This window comes from Taudactylus pleione, unplaced genomic scaffold (assembly GCF_031769625.1).
Source record: "Taudactylus pleione unplaced genomic scaffold, aTauple2 ptg000179l, whole genome shotgun sequence".
NCBI classification, from domain to species: Eukaryota; Metazoa; Chordata; class Amphibia; order Anura; family Myobatrachidae; genus Taudactylus; species Taudactylus pleione.
This window is the reverse complement of record NW_028284581.1, coordinates 3,519,654-3,531,311: the sequence shown is the minus strand read 5'-3', so window position 1 is coordinate 3,531,311 and position 11,658 is coordinate 3,519,654.

Below are 11,658 nucleotides of genomic sequence, written 5' to 3'. Positions count from 1 at the left end.
CTGAAGAAAGAATTGGAAAAATTCAATTTCAGTTATTATGTTCAGATACAATGTCACATAGAATATGAAATGTAAGTTAGCTAGTTTAACACTTATTTCTCAATACAATATGATTGTAACCTCCAAGGTAATGTGGCTGGAGAATGGGTACGTTATAATTGTTGTACCTTAGATAAGTATTGTCAGAGATTGTGACATATAGTGTTAGATAAAGGGGCCCAGAATCTGTCGTTCCCCACCCCCCCCACTTCTGCTGGTAAGAAGGAAGAGGAAAGAGCACTTCTGTTGTCAGTTCGCACAAACCTTGGCTATCCTGATGTCCTAGGACATTGCAGGACAGGCAAGGACGGCTGGCCGATGAGAGAGTGCAAAAAGGAAATCTACCTGAGGTACCAAGTGTGAAGAGTATTTCTCTTAGAGCGGGCGGTCAGGAATAATAGGTTGTAGAGGCACTGTAAATGACAGGAGGCTTCTGTAATACGTTTATTGCTGTATGGTGATCAAGCCCATGAGATTGCAGTGGGATATATGGAGCTTCGCTTTCCAGCGGTATAGAGGTGGCTGGCTATATTCCAAAGTGAATGTGTGTGGAGCAGTGTTCCGACACTGATAAAATTAGCATGTCCATTCCTGTAGTGCCTGTAATGCTGGCTGTTATTCCTTATGCGGAGCCTGGCGACTGGTCCGGACAGGTAAGCATAGCAGAAAAGCGAGTCTGTAGTTCACTCGCGTCGTTGGTAATACCAATTACCTGCAGTGAAAACTAGGTGTGTGAGCCCGAGCAGCTGTGGAGGGCAGGCAATCTATAATGCTGGTCAGTGATCGAGCGGCGTTGGACTGCAGGGAGAGTTCCGTGTGCACTACTGACGGGATGGTGCCCGACCTGTTGAATCATGATCCCGTGATGACGTACGTTTCGCCTTCAGAAGAGGCTTGTTCACATCCAGTGAAGTGTGATGTATGAGGCTGGGTATAAATACCATAAGTGGGTTTAATTGAACAATTATTAGATTCCTGACTGATGTCAGAGAGTTCGTGTATGAGACCTAAAAACATGATGTAGGGTTGAGACATTAATGCCAACCAATGATAATGCAATATAAATTAATGTCACATCTGTGGTTAGAGCAAGAAATACAATAAAATGAAAATAACTATTGTGTAATTAAAGATAATGGTAATTGAGCTAATTCAAAAATTGTCTGAGTTCTAGATTATCTTATCATAGGATAATATCTGTTATAAGGGTAGATGAGGATAAAAGGATTAGTATGTTCCTATCGAGAGAATTATGTTATAGTGAGAAAGATATACAGGTCGAGTCTCCCATATCAAAATTGCCTGGGACCAGGGGTAATTTGGATATCGGAATATTCCGTATTTTGGAATAATTGCATATCATAATGACATATTTTGGGAATGGGACCCAAATCTAAACACAGAATGCATTTATGTGTTATATACACCTTATACACACAGCCTGCAGGTAATTTTATACAATATTTTCAATAATTTTGTGGCTCAAACAAAGTTTGTGTACATACATGAAATTAATTTATGTTTCATATACACATTATACATACAGCCTGAAGGTCATTTTATACAATATCTGTAATATTTTTGTGCCTAAAAAAAGTTTGTGTACATAGAACCATCAAAAAAACAAAGGTTTCACTATCTCAGTCGTGCTAAAAATATTCCGTATTTCGGAATATTCCATATTTTGGAATATTTGGATATGGGAGACTCAACCTGTACATCCATATGAAATAGAAAGGTATTGTGGGGCCTCAAGCTCCCACATATATTTCTATTGTGAGGATAGTATCAGTTCAGCAGAATTGATATTGTGAAAAAGGGTAAGGTAAAGTAAAAGAGGGGTGTAGGGGGGGGATAGAGGAAATGGGGTGTAAAGGGAGGGGGGGAGAAAATTGGTTAATGCAAATTGAGGAGAATTAATTAAATCGGTGGAAATTAGAGAAAAGAGCTGAAATTAATGAACTTATTAAGTCATCCTGGTGTGAGGGCTCCCACCCTGAAAGTCCATTGGCTTTCTCCTGAGTAACTTTGCCAGATCACCCCCTCTTATACCTAGTTTGACCTCTTCCAAACCAAAGGCTTTAAAATTCTTCAAATCCCCCTTGTGAGTGAAATGGAAGTGTAGAAGCATGTAGCCTTTAGCAAACAAGACTCTGAGGGTGACCAATAAAGAACTAATTCGCTGGCCATAGCTATTGAGGAGAATTGACAGAAGTATCTGGCCATGGATGTTTCTTCATCCTTGCCAGATCATGAGGAGCATTTCTTATAGTGCCAATGTGTTCTAGGATCCTTTCTTTGAGCATCCTGGTTGTCATGCCTACATATCTCGCACCACACTCACAGGTGATGCAGGGTTAGGCTACAGACGGCAGTCGGCATGTATCCTACCCATCCCCATGCCTAAACCTGACCTCCCCAAACAAGCTACTTACCTTCGGGATGCGGAGATCCTGACAGGTGTCGGGATTCCGGCACCAGTATTCTAAGCGCTGGCATTCCCCTGTGTCAGGATACTGAACGTATCCCGCAATCGCTTACTCTGTGTTCAAGGTAACACACTTCCATAAAGTCTAGTAAATGAGTTACCCCCTATTATCCCCTACAGTGTGTGTTTTCTACAAATAACCTATGAGATGTTCGTATTTCAGATTTTATTATCTTATATCATGGATGTAGTTAAAAAGCCGGCGGACGGGATCCCAGCCGCCAATATACCAACGCCCTAATCCCGACCGTCGGCAAAATGCCAACGCCGCTATCCTGAATGAGATCGGGATAGCGGTGTCTGCATCCCGACCACCGGAATTCCGGGCGCCAGGTAAGTTTCACTATCCCTTGGGATAGGGGTTAGGCTACGGGGAGTGGGGGTTAGGGTTAAGCACCACTAAGGGAGGGTTGTGGGATGAGGGTTAGGGTACTTACTGCCCCTGTTGGGATCTTCAGTCATCAGGATGCCGCTGTCAGAATTTGAACCGGCGGCTATTGTTTCCTATAGGCATAAACTTTAATGTCAATAATTAAAGAGCCTTCTCATATGGAAATCCTGTGTGGATAAATAGACTGTACTACTAGAATATATTTGTGTATACCCTATTCCACAATTGATTTTGGTGGTGTGTGTACCAGAATTTGATCCTGGGTGATAATACAGAATAATATCATTTGACTTATGATTACAAGCTCCTAAGCGGGGGAAAAAAAAACCTATGTGAATAGTTGTTCTACTCTTGAGAGCACTACCAACTCTTAAGTATTCATTCCGATATTGGAACATTAATTTCACTGATAGTTTAGATCTAGTCGTCACTTGTGTTTGTACATAATCTTTGTGTCTCCCGCAGAATCATTTTCCTTTTGTTTACCTAAGATGCAAGGTCTGAATACACCCTGGTGCAATAAGTTGTTTTCAGAGTTCACAATTGATTGCAGCTACCTGTACAATAAATGTTTCCATTGGCTTTTCAGAATAGATGTTAAAGCTGCATACACACACGATTTTGTTACCAACGATTTTATGAACGATTTTCTGTCAATTATCTGTCAGATTTTTTAAAATGTAATGAACGATTTTTGCAAATTCCCTTAATGAAAATCGTTGAGTTGACAAGTCTGACTGAACTACAAACATGAATGAAAAAATCGTTCACTTTTTGAGTCAAACGATGAACGATAATCAAACGATTATCGTTAAACGATATCGTTTAACGATAATCGTTCAAAAATGGTGTGTGTATGCAGCTTAAGAGATATGATAAAGAAAATAAGGACAACTGAATTCTTCTGCCACACTCTTTTTGAAAACAGAATGTATATGCCAGAAAAGAAGGACTTTGTTATGGATGCCTACTGGTGTGGTTCGTTTTTGTGGGTAATTTTATAAATAAAGATGTAATGTTGCGCTTGCAAATCAGCTGCTGCTTAATACCACCGATGATCACCTTCATCAGTAAATCCAGTCTGTACATCAGTTTCTTAATGCAATATCCTCAACATATGTCCTGCATGTGCTCAGCTCCCTTCTCAGGTTGTGAATCACTATCTGACGGGAGCTGAGCACATGCAGGACATATGTGAATTCAAATAACCGTTTATGGCAGTCCTAAAAAATTGGACTATCGCACCAAAAGCAGGACAGTTGGGAGAGGAGTTGCCCACGGCAAGAGCTGTTCCCTGCATACGAAATGAAGCTGGCCGGGCATACCAGGAGATGATAGTCAGTTGACTCTGAATTTTAATTTAAGATCACAAATACTGGTGTGATTAGTACCTCAACAAGTAGCTCTATACATATTGCATTTTGTAAACACTTTCTACTTCAGGTTCCATAGGGGGTCCACAGGGTTGACCTTGGGGTATAGCTGGATCTGGATCCACGGGCACCACGCAATTAAAGCTTTACTGCTCCCAGGATGCACTGGCTCCATCCTATATACCCAGCCACAGGCACCTCAGTTTTAGTTGGTGCCCGGCTGGAGTCAGGTCACCCTAGCGCAGGGGGGCTGCTGGGCAGACCCTAAGCTTAACCTTAGTTTAATTAATTTTTATTTTTTATTCTTTAAACACTTTTTCTGAGTGACAGCTTCAGACTGTCCATTGGACGTCTAAGCTGCCACTCCTCAAACCCCGCTGGCGTCACAACGCCAGTACTGATCTGGGGATCGCAGCAGGATCCCAGAGCCTGCACTAGCACATTCTCTGGGCTCTCCCTGGACTGCTGCCGGACGCACCGGGGATAAGGTAAGCCGCGGGTCACTGCTTGCAGTGACCCGCGGGTAGTCTTGCCTTTTATATGCAGTCCTCTGGTCTCAGGTGATAGACCAGAGGCGCTAGTAAGTGGCGGCTGGCTCCCCCTAAGCAGGCATACCCCACCGACCGCTAGACCACCAGGGAAATTGTGCCGGTAAGCGGGAACCGGCGTCCGGTGGGTTAAACACTAGCCAGAGAGCCTTCCCTGTTTAGCGGCTCCTCAGCTCAGCGCGCCTTTTCGCATGTGTACTGGCGTCGATAAGCTGCTCCTGCAGCCACTCCTCCACTGAGTTCTCCGGCGACCATCTTTGCAAGGGTGGGCAGTGCAGATCTCTCCGGCGGTGTGTGGTCGATCCCCCTGTGTACCTCTCCCCTCCTAAAGGTTAGTGTACACAGCGCTATAGCCCTCCCAGACACTGAATCTGGGCAAGTTGATTATAGTGACCAAGTGCAGGCTGTTTAACTCTGCATTGTATGTGACTTTTGCCAGTCCTGACTGTATCTGCTGTATTTCTTTACTGTCATTCTATACCTGTCCCTTTCCTTCTCCTCCAGCCCTGGCAGGTGTGTGTGGGAAGGGCTTTTTCAATTATCTCACTTATATAAATCACGTATTTGTGAGGTCGGTCACACACTGTTGTGTGCTACACGTTGACATATTTGTGGACTTGTGTGCTGCACACTTGTGAGCGCCAGCTTCCCGGATTGTTTTGCTTTGGATATACAGTCAGGTCCATAAATTTTGGGACATTGACAGAATTTTCAGATTTTGGCCTCTATTCACCACCACAATGGTTTTGAAATGAAACAAACAAGATGTACTTTAACTGCAGACTTTCAGATTTAATTTGAGGGTTATTACATCCAAATCGGGTGAACGGTGTAGGAATTACAACGGTTTCAATATGTGCCTCCCACTTTTTAAGAGGCCAAAAGTAATGGGACTATCAACTCAAAAGCTATTTCATGGACAGGTGTGGGCTATTCCCTCGTTATTTCATTATCATTTAAGCAGGTAAAAGGTCGAGTTGATTCTAGGTGTGACAATTGCATTTGGAATCAGTTGATGTCGACTCTCAATATGAGATCCAAAGAGCTGTCACTATCAGTGAAGCAAGCCATCATTAGGCTGAAAAATCAAAACAAACCCATCAGAGAGATAGCAAAAACATTAGGTGTGGCCAAATCAACTGTTTGGAACATTCTTAAAAAGAAAGAACGCACCGGAGAGCTCAGCAACACCAAAAGACCCGGAAGACCACGGAAAACAACTGTGGTGGATGATAGAAGAATTATTTCCCTGGTGAAGAAAAACCCCTTCACAACAGTTGGCCAAATCAAGAACACTCTCCAGGAGGTAGATGTATATGTGTCAAAGTCAACAATCAAGAGAAGACTTCACAAGAGTGAATATAGAGGGTTCACCACAAGATGCAAACCATTGGTGAGCCACAAAAACAGGAAAACCAGATTAGAGTTTGCCAAACAACATCTAAAAAATCCATTACAGTTCTGGAACAACATCCTATGGACAGATGAGACAAAGATAAACTTGTACCAGAGTGATGTGATGAGAAGAGAAGGAAAGGAACTGCTCATGATCCAAAACATACCACCTCATCAGTGAAGCATTGTGGTGGTAGTGTCATGGCATGGGCATGTATGTCTGCCAATGGAACTGGTTTCCTTCTATTTATTGATGATGTGACTGCTGACAAAAGCAGCAGAATGAATTATGAAGTGTTTCGGGCAATATTATATGCTCATATTCAGTCAAATGCTTCAGAACTCATTGGACGGCGCTTCACAGTGCAGATGGACAATGACCCGAAGCATACTACAAAAGCAACCAAAGAGTTTTTTAAGGCTAAAAAGTGGAATGTTATGCAATGGCCAAGTCAATCCCCTGACCTGAATCCGATTGAGCATGCATTTCACTTGATGAAGACAAAACTGAAGGGAAAATGCCCCAAGAACAAGCAGGAACTGAAGACATTTGCAGTAGAGGCCTGGCAGAGCATCACCAGGGATGAAACCCAGCGTCTGGTGATGTCTATGCGTTCCAGACTTCAGGCTGTAATTGCCTGCAAAGGATTTGCAACAAAGTATTAAAAAGTGAAAGCTAGATTTAGGATTGTTTAGTTTGTCCCATTACTTTTGGCCCCTTAAAAAGTGGGAGGCACATATAGAAACTGTTGTAATTCCTACACCAATCACCTGATTTGGTTGTAATTACCCTCAAATTAAATCTGAAAGTCTGCAGTTAAATCACATCTTGTTTGTTTCATTTCAAAGCCATTGTGGTGGTGAATAGAGGCCAAAATATGAAAATTCTGTCAATGTCCCAATATTTATGGACCTGACTGTATATCATTATATCTATTGTTTATCATGTCTGATGAGGAGGTTGAGCGCTCGGTGGCTCCCAGTCTGCTCACTTGTAGATGCTGCGCTGCAGTGGGGAGTATGGAGGATTTAGAGCAGGATGGTGTGTGTGCCAGGTGCCGTCAGTTACCGGGTTCCTCTACTCCCGCAACTTCAGGACAGGATCCACCTTGGGCAATGTTTTCCCAAGTACTGATTTCCATCGCGGACCGTCTGGTGGTTCCCACCTCCCTCCCCCATAGGGGCTTACCACAACCAGCCATCCCTTCTTCTCCGGGTGTACCGCAATTGTAGCAGTGTCCCCCTGGGCCTCAGACAGTTCTCCCATATGCGGGGTTCCATATGTATGTGCAGTCTCCTATGACGCAGCAATCCGTCATCCCTTTTCAAGGTCACCTGCAAGCTAATCCACCGTGGGCTGATGTGTTCTCAAATTCCGTACAGAGTTTGGCGGCCTCTTCGGCTTTTCAATCCATGTTGCGTAGTGACAAGCCTCACAAGGCGTCAAAACACACTGTTCCGTCATCCCAGTCTGCGCAGTTATCAGACTCTGATGCGTCCTCGGATGAGGGCGAGTTGCACAAGGATTCTGATTTCGATTCCCCTGCTCAGGAAGTGGAGACGAGGTCTACCATTAATGTCCCAGCCTTAGTGCGGGTGGTGCGGTCCATTTTAGATATTGAGGATGATGCTCCAGGCCCTAAGTCCAAATATACAAACTTTAAACAGGCGAAGGCTGTTTTTCCTTTATCTGACCAACAGGACGCCTACCTCCATGTTCCTATAGCTCCTTCACACCAGCAGTATCTGAGGTTTGCTATACAACATCTTCACTACCAGTTCCAGGCTCTACCCTTTGGTCTTTCCACGGCTCCGAGGGTGTTCACAAAAGTGATAGCTGTCATGGCGGCACATCTGCGCAACCAAGGTATACGGCTTCTGCCCTATCTGCACGACCTCCTATTGCTGGGCGGCTCTCCGGAAGTCCTTTTACAACATCTGCACCTGACGATCGCTTGTCTCCAAGCGCACGGGTGGCTAGTAAACTGGAAGAAATCCTCTCTCATTCCATCACAGAGGATGGTTCATTTGGGAGCCCTTCTAGACTCCCGTCAGCAACGGATCTTCCTGACTCCGGAAAAGGTTTCCTTCCTACAACTTACGGGTGAGCAGTTGTCTGAAGTCTTCCCAAGTGTCGGTTCACTCAGCAATGCGAGTTCTTGGGTCCATGGTGTCGACATTCGACATGGTAGAGTATGCTCAGCTTCATTCCAGGCCCCTTCGGGCAGTGTACAGGGCCTTCCAGTTGTCTGGTCATGCTCTTCACGGAAGAGCAGTACAAATTCAGTCTGACAACACCACCACAGTGGCGTACATCAACCGTCAAGAAGGGACTCAGTTGAGCAGAGATGTCGGAGGTGTCACACATCCTGTCCTGGGCGGAGTGCAGGGAGTGGGAGTGGACTACCTCAGCCATCACAACGTGCATCCCGGGGAGTGGTCCCTTCATCCAGAGGTCTTTCAACTGCTCGTGGACAAGTGGGGACTGCCAGAGGTGGACCTCATGCTTCCCATCACAATTACAAATTGCCAGTGTACGGGTCCAGGACAAGAGACGCCAGCGCAAGCCTAGTGGACGCGCTGTCAGTGAAATGGACATTTCAACTAGCGTATCTCTTCCCTCCGATAGCCTTGCTGCCTTGGGTCCTTCGGAAATTCAAACAGGACGGCGGCACGCTTCTGCTGGTGGCACCAGCTTGGCCCAGATGTCCCTGGTACTCCGATCTTCGGAGTCTATCCATCGACGTTCCATTTCTTCTGCCTCAATGTCGGGACCTGTTGTCTCAGGGGCCCTGCCTGCACCCGGACCTGTTGTCTCAGGGGCCCTGCCTACACCCGGACCTGGGTCGTCTGTCTTTGACGGCGTGGCTCTTGAGACATCAGTCTTGAGAGCCCGGGGCTTTTCCAGCTCAGTCATCGGCTCAATGCTACAGGCACGCAAGCCAGCTTCCGCCAGGATCTACTACAGGGTGTGGCATACTTATTTTCAGTGGTGTGAGTCCAGGAACTACGATCCTCAAGCGTTTTGGGTTTCCAGGATTTTGGCGTTTCTTCAGTCTGGTTTGGACTTGGGTTTACGCCTCGCTTCATTCAAAGTTCATGTGTGCGCACTTTCTGTATGGTTCCAGCGTAGAATCGCTACTCTGCCTGATGTCTGTAGCTTTTTCCAAGGTGTCCTCTGGATTCAACCTCCCTTTGTTCCACCAGTGGTTCCTTGGGATTTGGCGGTGGACCTTCGGGCCTTGCAGGGTCCTCTGTTTGAGCCTCTAGAGTCGGTGGAGCTGAAGTGGATGACACTTCAGACTGTTTTTCTCCTGGCAATTGCTTCAGCCCGAAGGGTGTCAGAACAAGGCGCACTCTCTTGCCGTTCGCCTTTTCTGATTTTTCACCAGGACAGGGCAGTTCTTCGCACCTGTCTGAGTTTTCTGCCTAAGGTTGTCTCCAAGTTCCACATTAATCAAGAAATTGTGGTGCCGTCATTTCAGTCACCTGATCTCTCGGCTGGTGAGGCTTCCTTAGATGTTGTCCGTGCTCTCAAGGTTTATATTGATCGTACTCGTTCCGTTCGGAGGTCTGATTCTTTGTTTGTCCTCTTTGGTTTTCATAAGAGGGGTTGGCCTGCCAACAAGCAAACTTTGGCCGTTGGCTTAGTTTAGTTATTTGTGAGGCTTATTCCCAGGCAGGGTTATTTGTTCCAGCCTCTGTTAAGGCTCATTCCACTCGGTCTGTGGGTCCCTCGTGGGCTGCTGGCCGTGACGCCTCAGCTGTGTAAGGCGGCCACTTGGTCTTCCATACAGACTTTTCTACGATTCTATAAGTTTGACACATTCTTCTCTCAGGATGCATCGTTCGGGCGCCGGATTCTCCTTTCAGCATAGTAGCGTCCCCGCCCTTAGTTGAACTGTTTTGGGACATCCCCAAGGTCAACCCTGTGGACGCCCTATGGAACCTGAAGTAGAAAACAAGAGCTATGGTAAGAACTTACTTTTGTTATCTCTGTTTCTACGAGGTCCATAGGGACCACAGGGCGCCCGGCCTGACGCACCTGGATTCAAATGGGCTATGTGGCTGGTCACCGGTTTTCCGTCTCCCTTTCCGTGAGTATGGTTCTTGTGTGTTCCAGTCTTCCTTCTCTCTGTTTTTATCTCCTCTGGCCTTGGCTACTTACCAACTGAGGTGCCTGTGGCTGGGGTGAGGTACATCCTGGGAGCAGCAAAGCTTTAACTGCGTGGTACCCGTGGATCCAGATCCAGCTATACCCCAAGGTCAACCCTGTGGACCTTATGGACCTCGTAGAAACAGAGATAACAAAGGTAAGTTCTTACCATATCTCTTGTTTTTTTATTTTTGCCTCTATCCTCCACAAATCTAAATTTTTACAGGTAGATGACAGAGAGAAGACTATAGTTAAATAACTCTTGGAAACCTTGCCTAGAGTGTGCCACATAACAACTGTGGAGACCCACATACCAAGTGGAGAAAGGCTTTATGCTGTGACGAAGCCAAGATTATGTATATTTATATAACCGAATAGATTTTTCTTCTTCAGTGTCCATAGGGCTCCACAGGGAGACTGGGGTGTAGGTGGGACCTGGAGGACCGGACACCCAACAGCAAAGCTTTGCTTTTTTTTTTTTTTTACTTTTTATTAAGCAAGTAACAATATAAAGTTACAGAGAAATTTTCAAAGCATTAACAGCTTAAAATATACTTATGGTGAAAAAAAACTATCAATTCACACACCAATGTACAGGGACTCAATTTTAAATATAAAGAAGAAATTAAAGAAAAGCCAGAAAATATCTAGCAGCAACGGTGTGGCCAACCATCAAGGAATAGGAGAAATAGTAGTAAAAATTAGTAGAAAAAGAAAGGGGGGGGAGCGCGTTGGGTGGACTCTAGTTAAAAAAGGGAATCCCTCAAACTAAACAGGATAATAAAGAAAGAAAAAATTTAAATGTTAAATGGAGATGGAATGTTTTGGTATGTAAACCAGGGGGACCATGTTTTACGTAATATAGCGGTCATGTATTCCATCTTGTAAACATACCAAACACGTGAGATTATAGCCTGCATAGGGGAAGGGGCGGGATTTTTCCTATCAGCTGCTATTTGGCAAGTCATAGCAGATACGAGATGTCGGAACAACTTATTTTGATGCCAGGATAGGGTGGGTAGGGGCAAGGGAAGAAGAAAATGCTGAGGATCAGAAGGAATAGCTGTCTCAAATAAGCGCAAAAGGAGATCGACAACATCCTGCCATATTTTGGTTATCTTAGGACAGGACCACCAGATATGTTAAAAAGTACCCTCGCCCTGACATCCCCTCCAGCACCTATCCGAGACATCGGAAAACATTACTTTTAGTTGGGAAGGTTACTTAATACCATCTAAATAGTAATTTTTATAAATATTTTCCTTAAT